This window comes from Macaca nemestrina, chromosome 2 (genome assembly GCF_043159975.1).
Source record: "Macaca nemestrina isolate mMacNem1 chromosome 2, mMacNem.hap1, whole genome shotgun sequence".
Classification (NCBI taxonomy): Eukaryota; Metazoa; Chordata; class Mammalia; order Primates; family Cercopithecidae; genus Macaca; species Macaca nemestrina.
The window spans coordinates 13,436,050-13,462,314 of NC_092126.1; the positions used below are offsets into that span (position 1 = coordinate 13,436,050).

General features: G+C 36.0%; 1 long non-coding RNA gene across 1 annotated transcript in view; it reads right to left on the reverse strand.

Moving 5' to 3' along the window:
• The window catches only part of LOC112424779 (uncharacterized), a 336,616-nt gene that overhangs the window by 36,663 nt on the left and 273,688 nt on the right, over window positions 1-26,265 (reverse strand). The window lies entirely within an intron of this gene.

A 26,265-nucleotide genomic window follows, 5' to 3' on the forward strand; every position in this document is an offset into this window, starting at 1 on the left:
GCCTTTATTAGTCAAATCACCCAAGCAGTTTCTCAGGCTCTTGGTATTCAGTGAAACCTTTATATCCTTTACCATCCTCAATGTTCAGGAAAGGTAGAATGGACTAATGGTCTTTTAAAAACACACCTCACTGTTTTGATTTAATTTGGCACCAACTGTTTTGATTTAATGTAATGTAACTTAATTTAGGAGAGCTAAGTAATTAAACACGAGGCCAAAGTACGTAAGAAAGTGGCAGTCTTTTATTACAAATATGCATACACTCTCGGACGAGGTTCTCTGGTCCTCAGGTGTGGGGGGCCAGGGAAGTCGCGCCGGCGCTCTCGGGTGATGTTCTCTGGTCCACGAACGTGGGGGGCCGAAGAAGTCACACCGGCTCTGGCCGGCGGTGGACTTTTATGCCTGGGAGCTGGAAGGGGAGGAGTTCGGGGTGTGTGTGTAGGAGTGGCTTCTTGAATTTCGGTGTCCTCGGTTTGACGTCATTCTGCGCATGCTCAGTTGATTTGGTTCTTTTCCCGGGCACAGGAAAATCTGTGAAGAAGAACCCGGAAACAACAGGGACTGCTCCATCTTGTTCACCTTCCTCCATCTTGTCCCTTTTCCTTCACCCAAACAGTCCAACCTCTTATTGATTATAAGAATTTAGGGCGTCGTGGTCTGTCTGGCTGCTTCCTGCTGTTAAGGGGTGTAGTTAGGGTCTGAGGTTGGCAGTCGGGTGTAGGGATGCAGGAGCATTTGGTTGAAGGTGACTCGGGTGATCTCTTGGACCTTGGCTCGGAAAAAATTTTATTAGAATGGGAGCAAGACATAACATAAGGCAGAGGATTAGTATGGGAATTAGGAATGGAAGCATCTGCTGTACTACAGGCGGTAGCCATACCGGTGGTCCGGGGGTTAAGGGGGCGTTAAATTGTTGAAGCTAGGGAAACCCTGATAATTAAGGGAAGAAAAACAGCCCGCTTTTGGATGTTATTGCTGGAGCTGAGCTGGGAAGCTAGTTCAGACAATTCTCCTTCGCTATATAGGGTTAAGCTAGGCACTAAAGATACCGGAACGCAAAGGGACTGGGTGATGGAGGTATGGTTAAGAGTTTTAGATAGAGTTTGGTTACACCAAAAGTAGCCTCCAACAGGGGCCGTCTGGGTCCTGCTGGGAGCTTATGTGCAATTACACCATGAAGAGTTTGGCGTAGAGTAGCAAAAAGGAATCTCTGTCTCACTCTGTCTCTCTTCATCTCTGTCTCTGTTCATCTCTGTATTTCTTCATCTATCTCTCTCTGTCTCTCTTCATCTGTCTCTCCTCATCTCTGTCTCTATCTCTGTCTCTCTCCATCTCTGTCTCTCTCCATCTGTCTCTCCCCATCTCTTTGTCTCTCTCCACCTCTGTCTCTCTCCGTCTCTCTCTTTGTCTCCATCTCCATCTCCGTCTCTGTCTCTCCACCTCCCGCTCATTAAGGCTGCTCCCCTCACCAACTCCCCTACCTTCTGGTTTCTCCCTATCTCTGACTTAACAGGGACTGAGTGCCGCAGAGGCCCTTGGGGAGGTCTGGGCTTTCTACTGCCTTCTGGTTATAGCCTCTCCTTCCCTGTATCTGTCCTTCATCCTGGCCTAATGAGTCCACATTTTATTTAGGGAGAGGGCAGAGTGACAACCCTGGGTTGGGGGGGGGGGACAATCTGCAGTGCCCTGCATGACTGAGTGTATCTGGTTGTCTGTAGACCAGGTTTAGAATCTCCATACAAAGTTAGGATTAGTAGGAGTAACTAGGGGAATTAGAGTGAACCATAATAATGATGACAAAGGTGTAGAGGGTAAGTTCAACATTGCCGAAATCACAAAGGGCACCCTGCCAAGCTAGGTCTTCTATGAGAGTAAAAAGTTGGGAAACCTACTGGTTGGGGGATGGGTCGGGAAGGAGGGTGTCTATGGGGTTTATGAGGGAAAAGTCAGTTAAGTTAAGATGAAGAATGGTGAGGAAGCGGGAAAATTTGAGGAGGGTGTTGATCCTTGAGTAGAACCTGGCCACCTGGAGATAAGGGAAGGGGAATAGATGTTTTGAGTTAGGTTAAGATGTTTCATCCGAAGAGGGGGGTGGGACAAGAGGGCATGATGAGGAAAGAGTAGGCAAAACATGCATAGTCCAGGCAGTAACTTAGCATTAGGGTCTGGCGAGGGTTAGACGGTTTACCGTCTACCCCAACTACTGAGATAGTGGATGGCTGGCTAGGCTTCACCCAAACACTCACCAAACTCAGTCACCAACTTAAAAAGGACTGGACAATACTTTTACCACTTTCCCTTCTCAGAATTCAGGCCTGTCCTCGAAATGCTACAGGTTCCAGCCCATTCGAGCTCCTGTGTGGACACTCCTTTTCATTAGGTCGCAGTCTCATTCCAGACACCAGACCAACTTGGACTGCACCCCAAAAAACTTGTCATCCCTACTATCTTCTGTCTAGTCATACTCCTATTCACCGTTCTCAACTACTCATAAATGCCCTGCTCATGTTTACACTGCTAGTTTACACTGTTTCTCCAAGCCATCACAGCTGATATCTCCTAGTGCTATCCCAAACCGCCACTCTAAATTGCCTCTTAAAGTAAATAAATAATCTTTGCCAGCAAGGCTATGCTGAGCCTCCTTAAGCACTCTATAATTAGATGCCCTAGGTCCTCCCAATTCTTAGTCCTTTAATACCTGTTTTCTCTCCTTCTCTTATTCAGACCTTGTGTCTTCCGTTTAGTTTTTCAATTCATACAAAACCGCATCCAGGCCATCACCAATATGACAAATGCTTCTTCTAACAACCCCACACTATCACCCCTTCAGCTTAATCTCTCCCACTCTAGGTTCCCACGCTGCCCCTAATCCCGCTTGAAGCAGTACTGAGAAACGTTGCCCATTCTCTCTCTCTCCACACCACCCCCTAACACTTAAACACTTTTATTTTTCCTATTAATATAAGAAGGCAGGAAAGTCAGGCCTCTGATCCCAAGCCAAGCCATTGCATCCCCTGTGACTTGCGGGTATACGCCCAGATGGCCTGAAGTAACTGAAGAATCACAAAAGAAGTGAAAATGCCCTGCCCCCGCCTTAACTGATGACATTCTACCACAAAAGAAGTGAAAATGGCCAGTCCTTGCCTTAAGCGATGACATTACCTTGTGAAAGTCCTTTTCCTGGCTCATCCTGGCTCAAAAAGCTCCCCCACTGAGCACCCTGTGACCTCCATTTCTGCCTGCCAGAGAACAACCCTCCTTTGACTGTAATTTTCCTTTACCTACCCAAATCCTATAAAACAGACCCACCCTATCTCCCTTCCCTGACTCTTTTCGGACTCAGCGCCCCTGCACCCAGGTGATTAGAAAGCTTTATTGCTCACACAAAGCCTGTTTGGTGGTCTCTTCACACGGATGCGCATGACATTATAGTTGTGTCATCTTTTCTGTAGTGGAGACTAAGTGGAACTGGGCCTAAGTAATCTTATTTTCTAGCCAGCCTATACGTCACAATATATGTTTTTAACTATGGTATTGCAATTGGCATCCTGTCCTTCCTCACTCTCTCTTCCTTTCTCTCCATGTCTCTTTTCTCTCTTCTCACATGCACTCAAAATTAATCTGTATATTCAGATGTAGCAGAAAGGTTTTGAAATGACAAAGTGTTAATATTTATCTGGTAAAATCATCACTTCAAAACATCCAAGAAATTATGGAAAAAAAATTATAAATATTAAATGGGAGTGAGAAGCTACAAGAGTAATAGAATTTGATGCTAAAATAGAACAAAGAGATCAATAGAGTAGAAAATTCAGAAATAGACTCAAATACATATGGAGAATTTAACGTACATTTAAAGATTTGTTGCAAATTAGTAGTATCTGTGAGTAATACTTGGATTCATTCATTTTCACAGGTTTATAATATTTAATTTTATGGCTACACCATATTAAACTACTTTTGTGCATATGGACATTTAGATTTCTTCTATTTTTAAATAATGCTTTAAAAAAATCATCAAACTTGTCTCATAGTACATAAACGGAGCTTAATAAGTGATGTTCCTAGAAATGGAATTGCTGTGTCATATGGTGCATTCCTATGTGCCATAGGGTATGCAAAAATTTAAATGCATTAGATATTGTCAAATTACATCCTCATATTGCTTTTCAAAATTTATTACATGCAAATAAAAATCACACTGACCAAAACTGTATATATAAAATGTCAAAACTAAAGATGACACACAGGTAAACATGTTTATGGTAAAATGAGGATGGTGTTTTAAACTGTAAGTGAAAACTCAGAACCCATCAAAGAATAGTGCATGTAATTAAATTTACATTACTAATAATAGAATAAATTAAAAACCAGATATTATTTGCAGCATAGAAGTCTAATTGACTATTCTAATAACTTATGAATAAAAAAGAAAATGCAATAAAAATGGTAAAAGAACAGAACTACCATTCAACCCAGAAATCCTGTTACTCCGTATATACCCAAAGAAATATAAATTTGTCTACCGTAGACACATGCGCTCGTGTGTTCATTGCAACACTATTCACTATATCAAAGACATGGAAGCAACCTAAATACCCATCAGCAATAAACTAGATAAGGAAAATGTGGTACATGCACACCACCATGAGATACTATGCAGCCATAAGCAAAAAACAAGATCTCGTTCTTTGCAGGAACAAGGATGGAGCTGGAGACCATTATCCTAAGCAAACTAACACAGGAAGAGAAAACCAAATACCACATGTTCTCACTTATAAGTGGGAACTAAATAATGAGAACACATGGACAGAAAGGGAGGAACAATAGACACTGGGGCCTAATTGAGGGAGAAGGGTGGGAGAAGAGACAGAATCAGAAAAAATCACTGTCAAGTCCTATGCTGGGTGATGAAATAATTTATACCCCACACCTCTGTGATACAAGTTTACCTATATAACAAACCTACCCATGTAGCCCTGAACCTAAAATGAAAGTTTAAAAAATCGTAAAGTTTAAAAAATCGTAAAAGGTAATCTATGTAAAATTAAATCATTCAACAAATACCCATAAAATGTGCAACCCTATGCAAAATTAATTAAAACAACAGATACCATTTTCATCTGTTAGGTTGGCAAAGGATAAAAGTTGAATTGTAGACATTGTTGGTGATGAAAATGGTAAAAGATTCTCATGACTTGTTTCTAATGAGATTAAGAACTTGTATTTATCAAATGTTTATTATGTGATAAGCAGGGTCCAAAGTACATTATTATGTGAATTTCTTATATAATCATAACACACCCCTGAGGTAATTATTAGTGCCACTTTACCAATGAGGAAAATGAGGCATAGAAAAGTAACTTTTCTATCAGATAAGATGAGAAAGAGCCAGGATCTGTAATGGAGCTATCAAATCTATGCTTTTAGTGTATGTGTAAACATATTTGTGAGTATGCATATAATATATATATATAAAAAACATATATTCTTGCATATACCTATTTTTGTATATATCATATACATATTTATATGCAAATATATGTATTTATAACATATGTATATATAATATATTGTGTAAATACAAACATTGATGTACATTCTCTTATGTGTTATTTAGACAGTGCTCAGAGCCATACACAATAACTTGTTGACTTTTGTAATTTCTGTGGATTGGGAATAGAGTGTTTAGAATGGAGAAAAAGACTGTTATTAACATTTTAGTACTTATAATAGGCATGTATTACTTTCTAAAAGTTATTTATAAAAGCCTGATGCATTTAATAACATAATAAGGAGAATATATAGCTGAGAAAACATAAGCCTAGATAGAATTTCAGTTACCAAAGACAATTATTTTTTACATTTTAATGCATATTCTCATATATTGAACAAAATTTAAACAATTTAAACATAGATATATCTTTAAAAGCTATATGTATATATTTATATCTACATATATCTAAACATATATGCATATATGCTTACCTATGGAACATTTCTAATGTGAATATGATTTATATATAAATAGATCACATTTGTGTATATAAATTCTTATGGTTACTGCTTTATGACCTATCCTAATTTATTTAATCAGCGAGTCAATGCGTGGACATTCAGGTTGTTGAAATTCCCTTTCAATAGTTAAGATTATTTCACCTCTACAACATAAAACAATACAGAGTAATGACAGCTACACATAAATAAGTTAAAAATGAAAGGGAAACCTCTACAAATAAGACAAAAGTAATTAAAAACTGAGAAAGTATTAACCAATTATCCCACGGGTTACTCAATTTCAGTTGTTAGAAAATATGGCCTCGGAACCAGCAAGGTGTAAATGACTCTCTTAGTCCTATCAGTTCCCCGAAGCATTTCCCTTTGGGGGAGGAAGAGGGGAGAGGAAGGAGGAAAGAAGGAAGAAAAAAGAAGAAGATCCAAAAATGGGCAAGCAGAAAGAAAACACTGTGTAAACTTAAATTGGAAAGGTACTTTTTACAACTTTTCATGCACATATTGCTTCACCTCAAAATTGCAACGGAAAATTTCTTAATAGAACTGGAACTAATTTCCTCTTCTCTCCTTTCAAAGTTCAGGAAGAAGATGGACGGGCATCTAGTATTACACCTGGAGTTCAGTATTAAGCTTAGTGAAGCTCGGTGCCTTTACAGAGTTCAGCAGCCTACTCAGAAAAAAATCTCTAGTTTCGTAAACTCCTTAAGTTTAGGACTAGTGGAAGCGCTAAGAAGCAGCACTGTTTTCTTTTTTCTCCCACGAAATAATCAGAGCGTCACTCTTTAGAACCTTATCCAGGAGAACCCCAGATAACCCAAGGCCTTTTATCTTTCATCCTATCCTAATACTGCTCTAGATTTCTATCACAAATAGGAAATAGCATACAGACATTTTGGATATGCTTCGGGGAACTGCTAGGGCTAAGAGGCTCATTTTCACCTTGCTGGTTCCAAGGCCGTATTTTCTAACAACTGAAATTAAGTAACACACGGGAAATTTTGGACTTTTCCACAAAGCCGTATTTGGGGCAAGTCAAAGAACACCATTTAAATTATTTCAGCAACTTTAATCTTACTTTTCAAATTCTGATTGATTTTTACAGAGTTATGAGGTCCACACGCATCAGGAAACATGAGTTCTGTAAAAACAGTGTTTTCTGTAAAAACACTACCACATCTCTCTGGACATTAATTTTCTCTTATTCAGATGATAGAAAGCCCTGTCATAGACTAAAACATGTGTTATTGTTACTGCATTAGCAAAACACGTGTCAAAGAGACATTCTGATTATCTTTGGGAGAAAGAATAACTGTAAGACACAAAAAGATCAAATACTAAGAAGAGACTTGTGTGAGTTTTAATAACAGAAGCACTAGATTATTTGAACTGATTTTCTCATTGCAGACAATTTAAAAAGCGGACCAATAACATCTCCTTGAAGACATCTAAGCACTTTCACATGGTAGTGAGGAATTGCTCACTTTAGATGGGGGCCTGACTTCCCTTTGAGGGCATTTGTTAGTTTTGAAAGAGGCAATTTAAACAGTAAAATTGTGATTATGAAGAGTACTGAGAGGCCTTCTGGGGTACAGAAAATATTACGTTATATTGAACTCTGTCATGATACATGAATGTTTAAAATAGAATAATTCATTAATAGATATACGTATGTTTTATGCATTTTTCTCTTTGTGCTATAGTGTAAAATAAAATATATTTTTAGAAAATTCTCTGGTATTTCTTTGATAAGAACCTCTTCAAGGCAATTAAGTTCCATGGGAGAGACAATAGGAACTAATTAGCTTCTGTGTTAAGCTGAGAAACTGAGAAAATGCCAAGTGAGCTACCAACCAATCTCCCTCCTCCAAACTTTTGGGGTCATGAATATTGAGTTCTTCAAAAGGTAATTTTGTTTGTTTTTTTTTTCTTTTTTGAAAAAGAAGATGATAGTTTAGCATCAATTATTTAAAAGTAGAGATAGTGGAACTCTAAAGGGGGAACTTGAAAGAAGGGAAACTAGGGTTGAATTCAATAGTGCAGTAGGAAAACCATAGTTAACACCAATTTATTATATACTTCAAAATAGTTAGAAGAGATTTGTAATGTTTCCATCACAAAGAAAAGATCAATGTTTTAAGTGATGAAAATCCTAATTACCCTGATTTTATCATTACACATTGTATACAGGTGTTAAATATTATTTGTACCCCCAAAATATGTACAACTATTGTAAACCAATAAAAAATTTAAATAAAGATAAGATAATTTTGTCTTTTCATTTGTCCTAAGAAAGAAGATGATGTTTTGCCATCAGGTATGCAAGAGTAGAGGTAGCGGAACCCGAAAGGGAGAAGTTAGGAAAAAGGAAACTAGGCTGGATTTTGCATCTGCAGAGGAATAATGCCTGAACTCATCACCATTCTGTCTCTACATCAGATTGAGCTAGGCCAGAAATTGCCAAAATGGGCACTATGCCCTATTCCAGCTCCTGGAACAGAAGATCCAGCCAGCACCAATCCAGATGCAGACTGCTTTGGCCAGTTGCCAATCTGTTATTATTCCACAATCTCTGTGCCTGGTCATCTGGGCCACATTCTTAGAGGGGGCCTCATTCATTCCAAATTTCAGAACTGCCTTTTGTTAGTTCTCCTAGCTGTTATGGAGACTTGAGTTTTAAACTCTGAAGATAGACAATACATCCTGATGGACCCTAAGTTGGGGATTTGCAGGTGAAAGGAGATGAAAGAGGACTGGACATCCCTAACATTGTAGGGATGAACTAGCTGCTGTCCAAGTTCTCTTATTTTTTATAACTTTATGATTCTGGCTGCTTCCTATCACCTTTCCTTCCTTATCATCACTTCTTTTTCTTCTCAATGTTTTTTAACCTTGTGTGAGGTTAAAGTTGGAGATACTCAAAACTGATTGTGCTGATTCATTAACATAGATTTGGGATTTTACCATACTTCAGTTTTTTACTCTAAAGGTTAGGGACCTCTTGCCAGAAATACTCAGAAGGCCAACTTCATCCTTGTGAAGTCAATTTAACAAGCTCACTTCGTTCCTCAATCAAATGATCTATTTTCATGTGCTAAACTTTCCAAATAAGAAAACCTACTTACTGAACTGTAATGACCAGAGATGGATTATTTGTGGTTTTAATTAATTGAAGGTTAATCTTAAAAGTAGCAAATATTTTGGGGACTAGCGAGCATTCCATAATATTTGCTGCTGCAAGTAATTCTAAATTATCCAACTTCCTTGCCTTGATCAGGATTATACTCTGAATTGCATTGGTCTTTGATGATTAATGGTAACTTTATAAGTCAATCTGAGTTTAATGGTAACTGTGTAGTTACGGAAAATGAAGTTCAGCAAATATTCATCTTGAACCTGGTATGGCTCAAGCACTATGCTAGGCATTGTCACAATGATAAGCAATGCAAAGCTCCTTTCCTTACTGAAGGAGGGAAACATATATAAAATTAATAAAATGAAGTGGTAAGCATCTGCTGTAATAGCTATGTGAAGAAATTGTTAAGAAAACCTAAAGAAAGGGGATATTGAGCCTTACTCTGTGTAGCTGTGCGGAAGTCATGGATCAGCCTCAAAGTTGGTTTCAATACATATTTATTAAAAGGGAGACTGATATTCTGATTGAATGAATACTATGAGACAACCATATTTTAATTAAAGGAGCACTGAATTAAGAGTCAAAACAACAGGGGCTGAGGTCTTTAGTTATATGACTTGGGGATAAATCAATTTTCCTGATGCTCAATTTTCTCTTGGGAAAACAAATAATAATGTGTAATGACCCAGAGTTGCTGTTAAAATAAGATTTAATAATGTTACTTGAAGCAATCTAGTAAATGAAAATAAACCTTGAAATATAAGTTGCTGTTTCATAAGTTTTAAGAAAGCATCTAATATCGATGTCCTCTAACCACATTCCTTTGGTTACTAAAATCCAGGTTAGAATTTAAGATTTCCTACTTGAGATTCTAATCTGAAAGAATCTGGCTTATCAAATTCTTATGTGTGAAATCAGAGCTATTAACTTCTAATTTATCGATAACATTTCTGTGGTTTTAAGCTGAACTCTTCTTTTTTGAAGGGGGTACATCTTCAGTTTCAACTGAAATATTCAGACAATACCAAGTTATTATGTTTTCCATCTTCTCTCAGTTCATGTACCAAAGCTTCTATCATTGATCAATTAACATAAAGACTCTAATTTGTTCCTGCCTTCCATATCCATGCCTTTAGAAGCGCCTCACCTCTTCCATTTATTCTGAGTATGACATGGAACTTGCTTTGGCCAATGAAGGGTACACTTGAAAGTCTCTTGTACATTATGGTTTGCCCTCTTTTCGGCAATTGCAACTCTGTGACCACCTTGTGAACAAGCCTGTACTGGTCTAATGAAAGATAAAAGAACCTACGAAGACAGGCCAATCATCCCAACCATCTTAACTGATGTCACTGAAAAGCAGTGGACTTGTTGAGCATATTTCTATTAACAAGTCCAGCAGAAATTAGATGTGCCCAGTCAAGACTGTAAGAACTGCCCAGGTGAGCCCACTCCTAATCACCAACCTACAGAATCACAAACTAAATAAATATTTGTCACGTTAAGCCACTATGTTTTGGATTTTTTGTTAGCCAGCAATTCCATAATTTTGCAGCTACTAATAGGAAGCAAAGAAATCCATTTTGAGTTACACTTCAGATCTCTTAATGGTCAGAAGGCATCTTAAGAAGAAGGAAGGAAGTAATTAGTATGCATAATTCCCAAACTGAATAAATAAAGCTTAGCAGATTATAAGTTTTTATTTTCCTTGTCTTTACATTAGCCTTCAGGCTGCCTTACCAAATTATGTTTTGCTCCGTTGATCTGTAGTTAGAGAAAGGAAATGAGCACTAGAATAAGCAAAGGATGCCAGCAGAGGAAGACACTTTGAAGTCTGTTCCTGGAGTACAACTTCTTTTGTCTTCGAACATTACTGTAGTTTGATCACCATCTAGATGAAAGCTAGTGTCACATATTGAAAGTTAACGTGTTAATCCCTGAGATAAACAACTATGTGGGAACCAAATTTCAAAGGAAACTGGTAGATTGATTGAATTGCCTTACCACCCTGTGTTTTTTTTCCAGCCCTCAAAAGTGAAATCTATCTGAAGAGTGATGTTTAACAACAACAAAGGAAGAATGAGGGGAAAAAGTCATTATAGTTTAAAAAATAGCAAACATTTATATATGTGAAATAGTACTCCTTAAACACTTTAGATTGACTGATTATATTTATGAATAAAGTGTTGTTTTTGTTTTGCAAATTGTACAGTGATTAAGGATGTAAAATTTGCTAGGGTGAGCAAGCAGCAGGTCAAAGCTTTCTTCTAATTGTCATTGTTCTGTTTTATTTCCTGAGTCCTCTTGTTTCTTATCTATTTGTATTTTGAATTTATGCAAATTCCTCTAGTATGGTAACAAATTGGCTCTATTTCTAGAAAAATCTTTCCCCTTGTTCTTTTTATCTTTTTTACCTGTGGGCCCCCTTTAAAAATTCTTTAATTCTAGAGAGATATTATGAAATCCATTTCAGATTGCTGAATCTGATATACTTTCTGGCACTTCTTCAGGTTAATGTTAAACACAATAAAATAAAAATAATTTAAAAGCATTAATTCCAAACTGTAAACTTAAAAATGTTTAGAATTATACATTTTGTGTTTTATATATATGAATAAAAAATATAAAATGAATATATAAAAAATAACTAATTCTTCTTAATGTGAGGGTTATTGTAGAAAATTTACAGATTTCTTGAAGGAATATTTTATGTATCTAAACTTATTTCCATTTGTATAATTAAATGAAACCATAGATGTACTATATCATATCTAATTGCCATCTTGTAGTAGGTGTGCAAATGTGAATGTCTGTGTATGAAACTGCAGGCACTCACATTACTATTAATAGATAAAAGAACACATGTGGTGACTCATGCCTGTAATCCCAAAGCTCTGGGAGACCAACTGCGGGAATCACTTGAACCCAAGAGTTTGAGATCAGCCTAGGCAACAAAGTGAGTCCTGGTCTCTACAAAAAATAAAAAAAGTTAGCCAGGCATGGTGGTGAATGCTTGTAGTCCTAGCTACTTGGAAGGCTGAGGTGGGAGGGTCGCTTGAGCCCAGAATGTTGAGACTGCAGTGAGCTATAGTTGAGCCACTGCACTCCAGTCTCGGTGACAGAGCAAGACTCTATTTAAAAACAGAAAACAACAAAAAAAAAACCTTTATGACACGATATAACTATAAGCTTAGAAAGAAAAGGCTAGGAATTTTGTTCACACCAACACAGCAAACAAATATTTACCTATGAAATGTTGAATGTTAGCATATAAATGTTAAAGTTAAAAATAATGTTTCTTTCTAGTTACTCATCTTTAGAATATCCAGTATAAACTTACTTGAAACACTGATATTAACTCTTTGAAGAAGACTCTTATGAAACAATTACTACAGTAAACAAACTGAAACACTTCAAAATTATTTTGAAGTTATGATCCACAGGCAGTTGCAAAGATGGTTAAGAGGCTCTAAGTACCTTCCCTTCATTTTACAAATAGTTCCATCTTATACTAATATTAAAAACTAGGAATTTTACATTGGCATGTGTATATAGTACTATGTCATTTTATATGTGTATATTCATGTAATCACCACCACAATCCAGATTCAGAACTGTCCCATCACCAACAACACCTCCCATATGTTCCCCTTTATAATCACACCCACGCCCACCTCCCCACCATCCTTAACTGCTGATAATCCCTAATCTCTTTTCCATCTCTGAAATTTTGTCATTTCAAGAATGTTATATAAAACAAACAATACAGTATGAGACCTTTTGAGATCTATTTGTTTTGTGTGTACCAAGAGTTTATTCCTTCATATTGCTAAGCAGTATTCCATGTTACAGATGGAACAGATGAGTGTTTGTTTAAACACTCACCTATTGAGGGATGTTTGTATTGTTTTCAGTTTGGGGCTATTAATACAGCTGATGTGAACAAACATATATAAATATGCAAGCGTAAGTGTGTATTTCTTTGGCATAAATGCCCACAAGTGCAGTTGTGCTGGTCACATGGTGTTTGCATGTTTAGCTTTGTTATTGTGGTTATTGTCATTTTAATCTTCTTTATTGAAGTATAATTGTATGCCAAAAAGCTACACAGGTTTAATGTATATAATTTTATAAGTTTGGACATATGCAAATATGCACGATACCATCACCACAACCCAAGAAATAAACATATCCATCATTTCCAAAAGTTTCCTTATGTTTGTATGTGTTTTATTTTTCTGCTGTTTAGTTTTATAAAAAACTTCCAAACTATTTTTCAGAGTAGCTGTTTCATTTTAAAAGACCACCAGAAATGTATGAATAATCCATTTCCTCAGCAACTTTCTTACATTTACTATTGTTACTACTCTTTTAGTTTTAATAAGTATATAGCAATATCTCATTATAGCTTTAGTTTGCATTTTCCTAATGGCTAGTGATGCTGAACATTTCTTCATGTGCTAATTTGCCATCCATATATCCCTAGAAGTTTATTGTTTCCTCATGCATTTGGCCCATTTTCTAGATGGATTGTTTTGTTTTTTTAATGTTGAGTTATTAGACTTCTTTATGTATTCTAGATACGAGTCCTTTATCAGATATCTGAATTGCAAATTTTTATCCTAATCTTAAATAGTTTGTCTTTTCATCCTCTCATAAAATCTTTTTCAGAGTGAAAGATTTTAATTATAATGTAGTCCATCTTATCAGCTTTTCCTTGTATAGACTGTGCTTGGATTTTACGTATAAGAACTCTTCCTCATGCCTAGGTGTTTAAGATTTCCTCCTACATTATCTTTTAAAATGTTATACTTTTATATTTTGAGTCTATGATCAATTTTTAGTTAATGTTTGTATAACGTGAAGTTTAGATCAAGGTTTGTTTGTTGTTGTTGTTGCCATTAAATATCCAATTACTCCAGCACCATTTGTTGAAAAGAGTATCCTTCCTTCATTGAATGACCTTTGCAACTTTGTCAAAAATCAGTTAACTGTATATATTTGGAGCTATTTCTGGCTTCTCTTTTCTGCTTCATTGATCTACTTCCCTATTGTTCAAGCAACACCATAAGATTTTGATTACCAGACTTATTTAATAATGTCTTAAAATTGAATAGAATGATTTTCATTGGTCTTTTTCAGAATTGTTTCAGCTTTTCTAGTTTCATTGCCCTTTTCAGATAAGTTTTACAATAATCTGTCTATATCTACAAAATGGCTTCCTGAGATTTTGCCTGCATTACACCTCTATATCAATTTAGGGAGAACTGACATTTTTAAAATATTGAGTTTTCAATCACGAACATGGTAGAGTTATCCATTTATTTAGATAATCATCTTTTATTTCTTTCATTAGTATTTTGTAGTTTTCAGTATGCAAGTGCTGTACAGTCCATTATATCTGCAGGTTTTACATCCACTCCACGGATTCAACCAACTGTGGATCAAAAATAATTGAAAAAATAATGCAAAAATAAAATAGAATACAAATATGAAAATACACTATAGCAAGTATTTACATAGCATTAAATTATACGAGGTATTACAAATAATGTAGAGATAGTTAAAAGCATAAAAGAGCATGTATATAGATTATATGCAAGTATTACATACTTTTATATAAGGGACGTGAGCATTCATGGATTTGGGTATCCACTCAGGAATTCTGGAACTAATACCCCAGGTATAATGAAGTATTACTGTGCTTATTTTGTTAAATTTACATCTAAGTGTGCATTTCTTGAGATATTATAAATCATATAATTTTAATTTTTCCTTCCAGGTGCTCATTACTAATACTTAACAGTGCAATTGATTTTGTAAGTTGATTTTATATCCTGCAACTCTGCTATAATCATTTATTATTTCTAGAAGTTTTTATTTTTTAAGATTCCTTAGGATTTTCTAAGTCGACTATCATACCAATTTCACAAAGAAATAATTTCCTTTCTTTCATTCCAATTTGCATCTCTTTATTTCTTTGTCTTATTGCATTAGTTAGAACTCAGTACTATATTATAGAGCAGTGGTGACAGTACACCTCCTTGCCTTGTTCTTAGTGTCAGTGAGTAAACATTTACTCTTTGATCCTTAAGTATAATGTGTTAGCTGTAGGTATTTGTAAATGTTCTTTTTACAAGTTTGAGAAAATTCCATTCTAGTCATAGTTTTCAAAGAGTTTTTAATCATGAATTGGTACTGAATTTTATAAAATGCTTTTCCTACATAAACTGATAGGATCATGTAACTTTTCTGCCAATCCCTATCTTTTAATTAACATATTTAGGCCATTCACATTTGATGTAATTATAGATACATTAGGACTGTCTGTCAGTTTTTTGTTGTTGTTCTCTCTGTTTCTTCTTCTTTGCTTTCTTTTTCTAGAAGAGATTGTAGACAATTTGTATCATTGCTTTTTAAAATATTTAATAGAAATCTCCAATAAAACCATCTTGACCTGGTTCTTCTTTTAAAAGATTACTAATTATTGATTTAATTTCTTTTATAAATATATAGGCCTATCAAGATTACCTGTTTTTCCTTATATGAGTTTTAGTAGTTTGTGTCTTGCAGGAATTGGTACATTGTATCTAAATTGTCAAGTTTGTTGTCAGAGTGTTCATAATATTCATAATATTCCTTTATTACCCTTTTAGTATCCATGGGATCAATAGTGATGAGCCCTCTTCATTTTTGATAAGAATTTGCATGTTCTTTCTCTTTCCCTTGATTAGTCTGACTAGCAGTTTTCCAAATGTATTGATCTTTTTAAAACAGCAGTTTTGGATTTTACTGATAATTGTTATTGTTAGCAAAGCCTCCATTTTCTGATCTAAAAAGTGGAGATAAGCTTCATATTATTTTTATCATGATTTTATAAGAATGTGTAAGAAAAATAATTTGGTAATTTTTAAAATGTAATTTTTATATATTATTTTTATTCTAGGTAGCTAAATATCAATATGTTCAAACAAATGTGTCCCACTTTTAGGAAAGTCATTCAAAGATACATAATTGAAAGTTAAAAAGCAAACCAAAAATATTCATTTGAAAACATGCCTCTAAATAACCAACGCTTTGTGCAATTTCTTTTTCAAAACCGTTTGACAAAAACCAAAACAAAAAAAGAAGTTGACTAAATATGAGTAACTCACAGTTGATACTTAATTCTCAATACATATATTAAGTCCCCAGTGTTCCATGGACTTTATTATTTACTGTGGTACTTCCATAGTAAATAATAATTTAAAAAAAAAAAAAAAAGGCCTTTCCTTCCCCAGAGCTCTTGTCTACTGGAAAGTAAGAAAATAAACAGATACATAAGCAAGAAAAAAGCATAATAGTAAATGATATGTAGAGATTAAAATATACTGATATTAAAGCATAATTAAGTTGCCACTTTAGACAGGAGACAAGACCATTCTTTAAAGGTATGATATTTATGATGAAATTAAAACGACCAGGAGAAGTCCAATATCTTTGGGAAGAAAGAAAGTTTTGTGGAAACTAACTCAGTTATCTTAGTCTGGGTCCTTCTAGAAGCAGACCCTAAGAAAAGGACTGAGTACAAGTACTCTACCTTGTAGACAATCTCAGGAAACACAAATAGAGAATGGAGAGGTAATGCAGTGAAGGAAAACATGTCAGTAAAGGTGTTATAACTCAGCAAGTTACTACAGTGGTCAATGGCAACTTAATCCTGCTGTGCACCTCTGGGAGGCAGTGTAAAATACACATCTACCCCACCTGAAGGATAAAGAAGTTAGGTGTATTTATATACTCACTTTGGTCAGTTCTTGATTGAGGGTTATTTCTAAGAGGTATTAATTCCCTACAACTTCCCGACTGCCTCATTTGCAGGCTTAGCAGCCTCCAGTACCCAAAGAAAGATTTTAGGCAAATAAATCCATATGCTGATAATTCGAAGTCCAGCTGGGATGTATACAAATGTAAGTGTCAGGGAGTATGGATGTGACACTGACAGCATCTGCTGAGATGTGCTTGAGGTTGAACTATAGATGGTGAGCAAAGGGAAGACTAGTAAAGTCTAAGTCCAAGACGAAAGAAGAGGTCAAATCCTAAGGAGCCATAGGCCATAAAAAGTATAGATTTTATTTTAAGCACAATGATGAGCTTCTGGGCAATTTTAAAGAGGGAGGTGGCTTAATTGACATATTTGTAAAAGATCACCTTGGTTGCTAGGTAGAAAGCAACATGTAAGGAGGAGAATAGGAGCAGGGAAATAAATTAATAGGCCATCATAGCAATTATGGCAATACTGATGACACAAACTTGAGCTTGATAATATATTATATGGGACATTAATTCTTAATTCCCCACACCCTCCACCTATATATACAGGAAACACACTCAGAAAGGATGCTTAAAATCTAACCAGTGTCTTCTAATAGGTGTTTCTGCAATGTATCTTTAAATCTTAGCAACAGCCATAATTCTAATCCTTTCTCTCCCACTCAAGAAAGCATATGGAGGTGTGTGAGTAAAAGTGATTCTATTATAAGGAAAACCTACAATCTGCTTTAATATTTTTTGCAAAGTATTTTGTCATCAGTCAATTATGACACACTTTACAATTGATTCAGATAAGCTAGTGTTTCTCAACATTATGATTAATCATTGAGAGAAAAATGATGGACCATGTTCTCTCAGCAGCTGATCAGACAGTATATGATTTTTCAGATATAAGGATATCATCAAATATGCATATTTCTAATAAAGCCACATAATCACAATCAACATGAATTCTTCTTCTACCTGACTTACAGAAAGATTTTGATGCATTAATCAGGGTTCCAGAAAATAAAAAAGACTTACTGAGGAATAATAGACTTATCAAGAAATATTAAAAAGAAATAAAAATGGTTACATTAGCCATATGATGTCTGGAGTAGAATGAGAGTATTACTCTACAAATATTTGAAGCACCTAAACACTTAGCAAAATATTATTTTTGACTTAAAAAGGTCATAGATAACAATTGAAATACAGCCAAGAATAATATTCCTTATATATATGGAACAAATATCTGTAAGTGTTGTCATGAAACATAGCACATTAGAGCAAAAGAAAACTTAGAGTTAAGCCCAACCAAACTTTTGTGTTTCATGAAGAGGATGTGAATTTCCAGAAAGAACAAGCAAGAGGCACAGGGATTCAGTTACATAGAGGAGAGAATAGATATTTTTTAAATTATGTAAAATTAGATCAAGGTGGTTTTTTCCACTTTATTCCTGTTGAATTGCTGATAACAATTTTCTAAATGTTGTATGGTATCTACCAGCACAAAAAGGTGCTTGTAATGACATTTCTTTGAAGAAATATCACAGATGAGCAATAAAGTATTCATGTTGGTATCTGTAATTCCCAATCTCTATTGAAGAAAAATATGTATTGTTAACTTTTGCATTCAGAATCAGATAATTGGCATAAAAGTCACAAAAACCCTAAGCAAAACATTATATACACACTAGTAGCTTCCTACAATTTTGTAAAAAAGACGAGTGAATGAGAGGAGCAGGGAACTTCCAGTTACCAACTTAAATAGCAAGAGAAATAATGTCTGTGTTTTGCTTTGCATATAATTCTGCTGTTACTAAGGGAGGAGGCAGGACTTGACTCTGGAGGTGGGGACTCGAACTCAAGACCAGACTGAAGACTATCTGAAACAGGGAAGAGGCAAAAGTACCTCTCCCTAAGACATGCTCACCAGTGTCATTTCAGTTTACCATTGCCATGACAACACCCAGAAGTGACTACCCCTTTCCATGGCAGTGACACAATGACCAAGAAGATACCACCCTTTTTCTAGAAATTTCTACATAATCTGCTCCTTTGCATGTAGTTAAAAGTGGGTATAAATATGACTACAAGACTGCTCCTGAGCTGCTACTCTGGGCACACTACCTATGAATTAGCTCTGCTCCACAAGGAGCACTCCCTCTGCTGCTGCTGCACATTGCTGCTTCAATCAAAATTCCTGTCTAACACTACCAGCTTGCCCTTGAATTCTTTCCTGGATAAAGCAAAGAACCCTCCCATGCTAAGCCCCAGTATGGGGGCTTGCCTGCCCTGCATCATTACCAGATAAAATTTTGATTGCAAGTACTCTATTAGCAGATTTTTTTGGTAGTTTTATCTCGTAACTCTGGAAATGAGCCTCAACACAACCTCTTTCTACTAATGCTGTTCCCCATCTATATATCTGGTGGAGTGCTGCACTGTCCCAGGTCCTCTGCTAAATACTGATCATTTTATTTCTAAGTGTGTGAGACCAAGTACCAGGTATATCCAGTACTCTCCAAAATGATTTTAACATTTACCTCTCTCTACAAAATAAACTTTCCATGAAATAAGCCCATACCCCCAATTCATGTTGATTATACCAACATTTGCTAATATATTAACATAACATACATTATTTAAAAAGATAATAGAAATTTTAGACAGTAGATAAAAATAAGTACCAATAGAAATTTAACATTATCTTACTACATCCCACTAAAGAATATTACAATCCCCTAAGTAATAAGCTTTTCCTTCTGGTACCAGCTATTAGAAAGAAGTTAGATGAACTGACTTTCCAACTAGCTTGCAAGTTTCTTAGGTGGTGAGGCCTCATGCTATCTTGATCTACTCTGCATCTCCTAGAAATATCTAGCACAGATGCTTGCACCTCATGAGCACTCAGCTTAATTAATAAAAGATTTTTAAGTACATGCTTACTCCCACTGATAGACAAGAGGGTGGATTGCAGAGAAAAGGCTTTAAACTCTTCAAGGGTTAGGTCATGCCTGGATTCTTAGACAAAAGACATAGAAGTAGATGTGTGAGGCCAGGTGACCGAATGATTTCACTTTCAAAACTCTGCAGGTATGTATTGACTTTCTACGATTAAAAATTGCGTTAGCCAGAAAAGTTTCAACCAAACTTAATTTTTAATTTGCATTACCTCCAAAATCCAGGGAATTATATTTTAGAAAGCACCATTAGCACCATAGTTAGACTACTGTTTAATATGCTATATTCTTTTTACTCTCTTGCTCTCTCAAAAGCAGGGAAGGGGTAATACAGTAAAGACACTTCAATTTAACAATAATTTATAAGGTCTTTCTTCACCAGGAAATAATTTTGTAGCTTATAGATTATTTTTAGCCATATAAATAATTTCTCTTTTTATTAAGGCAGACATTTATTTTAGTCATCTGTGACAAACTATGGGATGTCTACTTCATCAGCCCATAAAAACAGGCTTCTTTGTTCATTCCTGGAGGCAACAAAGCTGGACAGATCTCTTTCAAGGAGTTAAAATTAAAAGCCCAAATCTAACATGCATTGTTCCTGCACTGGTCATTCATCTACATACATGCGTATGCATACATTTTGAGCACTTACTATGTGTCAAACCTTGGGCTACTTTCCAGTTAACTATTAACTTTTGATAATAAGGATAAATACAGCCTAGCTCTAATGGAAACAATTCACTTATATAGGAAAAATTCATATAGTAAGCTAGACCTCTAATATAACCTTCTTTCTGTAAATGCCAGATATATTTCATTTTTGTCTTTGACCATAGAGGAAATCTTGCAGGAATTGCACACTCTTCAGCTAGTGCCCTCTTGGCCAAGAACACATTTAAAAACTGGAGAAACAGCATAGGAGAGTAAATTTTTAGAAGATTATCAAGTAGAGCCTCAATTTTTTTATATCCTAGACAATCTTGTTCTTTCATCTGTGAATGGAGCTCCTGGGAAGATTTTCTCTCCAGGATCAGTTAGCAGAAGACAGGTCCCTCTACGCAATTAGCTTTTCTCCTCTCTTCATTTATTTCATATCTCAACAATTCTTCCTGATTTTGAGGAATCATTTTTTCCTAAAAACTTATTAGAAAATTATAGGAGCAAACAGTATATTTCAACTCTAACTTATTCACTAAACAAATATTGAGTACACAATGTCATTCTATGAACTGTGCTATGACCTAACCATATGCTGCTGCCCTAAATAGGTACATTCTTATATGGAGGGTATGTATATCACTGCAATTCATGGAAGAAGAATGATGTATATTATTTATATATTTCAGAAATATACATTAGCTTTTTCCTTTGTTATAAAGCAGAAAACACCCAAAGTAAAAAACCAAACCAAAACAGAACAACTTCCTAGAACTAAGAAATTAGAGCAAAGTTGCAGCATGTAAGGTCTGTTAGTTTGCTAGTACTTCCATAATAAAATACCACGGATCGTGCTTCTTAAACAGGGAAGTGCTGGGAAAGGTGTAGTCTCTGACTACGGCTCCACCCACTCAACCTGCGCCCACGGACCTAGGTGAGGACAGGCATTTCTGTTTTCCTGCCCATATGTTGTCTTTCCCAAGACCACCCTGGTAGCAGGTAGGCACACAAGTAGCTGGACATGGAGAGGAACTCACCGGTGCAGGAGCAGACCAATAGACACCGGCTGGCCGGCAGGCCCTCGACCAGCGGATTGATGTGGAGTTTGGCTGGGGCAGTCGAAGGAGAGTCCAGGCCACTAAGTGGTCCGACTTCAGAAAGGAAAACTACCTTCCTACTCCATCTCCCTTCTGGCTCCTCCATCTGCTGAGAGCTACTTCTAATCAGTAAAACCTTGCACTTATTCTCCAAGCCCACGTTTGATCCAGTTCTTCCAGTACACGAAGGCAAGAAACCCCAGAATACAGAAAGCCCTCTGTCATTGCGATAAGGCAAAGGGTCTAATTGAGCTGACTAACACAAGCTGCCTACGGATGGAAAAACTGAAAGAGCACACTGTAACACATGCCCACTGGGGCTTCAGGAGCTGTAAACATATACTCCTAGATGCTGCCGTCGAGTCGGAGCCCCACAACCTGCCTATCTGCCTGCCCCCCTGGGGATATGAGTAGCCAGGCACTGAAGAAGCGAGCCACATCCCCACTGCACAGCCTGCTAGGGAGACAAGGGAGCTTTCTCTGTTTCAATAGGAATTTATTTTTTCACAGTCCTGGGGACTAGAAGTCTAAAATCGAAGTGTCATTAGGGTTGCCTCTCTCCTTGGCTTGCATAGAGATGCCTTCTCACCATGTTCTCACATGGTCTTTCCTCTGTGCACACACATTCCTGGTGTCTCTCAATGTTTCCAAATCTCCTTAGGCCAGGCACAGTGGCTCACACCTGTAATCACAGCACTTTGGGAGGCTGATGCGGATGGATTGCTTGAGGCCAGGAGTTTGAAACCAGCCTGGCCAATATGGCGAAACCCTGTCTCTACTAAAAATACAAAAATTAGCTGGGCATAGTGGTGCATACCTATAATCCCAGCTACTCTGGAGGCAGAGGCATGAGAATCACTTGAACCTGGGAGGCGGATGATGCAGTGAGTGGAGATCGCACCACACCACTCCATCCTGGATGACAGAGTGAGACTGTTAAAAAAAGAAATCTCTTATAAGGACACTGGTCAGATTGCATTATAGCCCACCCTAATGGCCTCATTTTAACTTAACTGTTCCTTTAAGAGCCCTATCTCCAAATATAATCACATTCTAAGGTGCTAGAAAGGTTTTAAAATACGAATTTTGGGGGTGAAGAGCACAATTCATCCCATAACAGAAAGTTAATATACAAATGTCAGTTGTTTTCCTAGAGAACAGCAATGAATAATTGGAATGTGAAATTAAAAACATAATACCGTTTACATCACACACCCCAAAACAGAATATATAGATGTAAATGTAACAAAATAAGTGCAAGATCTATATGGGGGCAATTCCAAAACTCTGATAGAAATGAAAGAAAAACTAAATAATGGAGAAATACTCTATGCTTACAGATAGGAAGATTCAGTATTGTCAAAATGTCAGTCCTTTCCCACCAGATCTATACATTCTACATAACATTAATTTTTAAAACCCAGTATGTTATTTTGTAGATATTGACAAACTATTGTTGACCCTTGAGCAACGCAGCGGTTAGGGCACTACCCACCCACATACCTGAAAATCCATGTATAATTTTTGATCCTCCCAACATTCATTCATTCATTTCTTTCTTTCTTTAGACAGAATCTCGCTCTGTCCCCAGGCTAGAATGCAGTGGTACTATCTTGGCTCACTGCAACCTCTGTCCCCCTCAGTTCAAGCAACTCTCATGCCTCAACTTCCTGAGATGCTGGGACTACAGGCACATGCCACCATGCCTAGCTAATTTTTGTATTTTCAGTAGACTGGGTTTCACCATGTTGGCCAGGCTGGTCTCGAACTCCTGGTCTCAACTTATCCACCTGCCTCACTATCCCAAAGTGCTGGGATTATAGGTGTGAGCCACCATGTCCTGCCTGATTGTCCCAAAATTTAACTACTCGTAGCCTACTATTGACCAGAGGAACCTTACCAATAACATAAATAGTGAATTAACACATATTTTGTATGTTACTATATGCTGCATTTTTACAATAAAGCTAAAGAAAAGAAAATGTTATTAAGAAACTCATAAGGAAGAGAAAATATATTTTCTATTTATTAAGTGGAAGTGACTCATCATAAAGGTCTTCATCCTCATCATCTTCATATTGAATAGGAGGAGGAGGAGATGGTCTTGCTGTCTCATGGGTAGCAGAGGCAAAAGAAAATCTGCATAGAAGTGGACTCACACAGTTCAAACTCATGTTGTTTAAGGGTCAACTGTAATTCTAACGTTTAGATGGAGAGGCGAAAGATCTAGAATAGCTGTTGTGAACTGAAGTGTCCTCCCCCCAAATTCATATATTGGAGTCATAATCTCCAATAGCTCAGAATGTGACTGTACCTGTAGATAGAGTCCTTAAAGAGGTAGACAAGTTAAAATGAGATCTTAGAGTAGGTCCAAATCCAGTCTGACTAGTGTAATTAAAAGTAGAGGAGATGAAGATACTAGAGATACCAGGGATGTCTGTGCAGACAAAAGTCCAAGTGAAGAAGCAGTAAGAAGGTGGTCATCTACAAGCCTAAGAGAGGCCTCAGAGGAAACCAACCCTGCCAGCACCTTGATTTTGGAATTCCAGCCTCCAAGAACTGTAAGAGAATAATTTTCTTTTGTTTAAGCCACCTAGTCTATGGTACTTTGTTATGGCAACCCCAGTAAATCAATATAATAGCCAACATAATATTGAAGAAAAAGATCAAAGGACTGATATTACCTAATTTCAAAACATAGTGTAAAACTATAGTAATTAAGACAGGGTGGTATTAGAGAAAAAAATAGAAAGATAGATCAATGAAACAAAATAGAGGGCTCAAAAATAGACACAAAGTCAACTGATCTTTGACAAAAAAGTAAAGGTAGTTCAATAGAAAAAAAATACAGTCTTTCTAACAAATAGAACTGGAACAACTGGACATCCACATGCAAAATGAATGAATCTAGATACAGACATTACACCCTTCACAAAAATTAACTAAAAATAAATCATAGACCTAAATGTAAAATCCAAAACTATAAAAATTCTAGAAATTCTAGATGACTTTAGTAATGACTTCTCAGAAACAACATCAAAGATACATGTTCCATCAAAGAAAAAGTTGATAAATTTAACTTCATTAAAATTAAAAACCTTTGCTCTGTCAAAGACACTGCCAAGAGAATGAGAAAACAAGCCACATCCTGGGAAAAAAATATTTTTAAAAAACATATATGATAAATAACTATCTAAAGTTAACAAGAATTTATCTAAATTATATCTGAAATAAACAATTATTCTTAGACTCAACAATAACAAAATTAACAATCTGATTTTAAATTGGGATAAAGATCTGAAGACACCTCACCAAAAAAATGTGTTGATGACAAATAAACATAGGAAAAGGTGCTCAACATTTTACATCATTGGGAAATTGTAAACGTAAACAGGTTACTACTATATACCTATTAGAATGGCTAAAATTGAAAACACAAACAATACCAAATGCTAGCAAGGAGATAGAGCAACAAAAACTCTTCTTCAATCCTGGTAAGAATATAAAATGGTATAGCTAACATTGGATACAGTTTGGCAATTTCTTATACAACTAAAAATATACTTAGTATATGGTTGAGCAATTTGCATTTCTTAGTATTTACCCAAACAAGTTGGAAATTTATATTCAGACAAAAACCTGCACTCAGGTATTTATAGCAAATTTACTCATAATTGCCAAAATTTGGAAGCAACCAAGTTGTCCTTTAATAGATGGATATATAAATAAACTGTGGGAATTTCATACAATGAAATATTACTCAGTGCAAAAAAAAAAAGAGATGTTGACAAAAAAGACATAGAGGAACCTTAAATGCATATTACTAAGTGAAAGAAGGCAGTCTTCAAGGCTTTGTATATATTGTTATTCCAACTATATGACATTCTAGAAAAGGCAAAACAATGAAAAAAAAATGATTGCCAGGGAATAAGGGGAAGGCAGAGATGAATAGCCAAAGCACAAAGGATTTTTCAGAGCAGTGAAACTACTCTGTATAATACCACAATGTTGGACACATGTCATTATACTTTGTTCAAACCCACAGAACATACACACAAAGAGTACATCCTAAAGTAAACTATGAACTTTGGGTGATAATGATCTGTCAATGTAGATTTATTGATTGTGACAGATGTAACGTTCTGGTACAGGAGGATGATGGCGAGGAGGCTCGTCATATTTTGGGGCAGTGGGTATGTGGGACATTTCTGTACTACCCACTTAATTTCACTATTGACCCAAAATTGCTCTAAAAAAAAGTTTGTATTTAAAAAAAAAATAGTTTCTCATTATCCAATCCCCAATAACATTAGAAACATAACAGAAAAGTACCAAAATTTTCTTAACTCTTAGTTAAAATATGCAAGTAACATAATATGCACGTGTGCGCACACACACACACACATACACAGAGTTTACCTATGCAAAAGAGATCACCAGATCACCCAGTGTAACTATGCCTTGCTTTTACAGTTTTATATTTTGAGGATCTATTGATAATAATAAATACTGATGTAGCATACTTTTTAAACTGTGTAGAATTTTGTTGCTTGAATATAGTGTTATATTTTATTTAATGTATCATAACTTATATTTATATAGT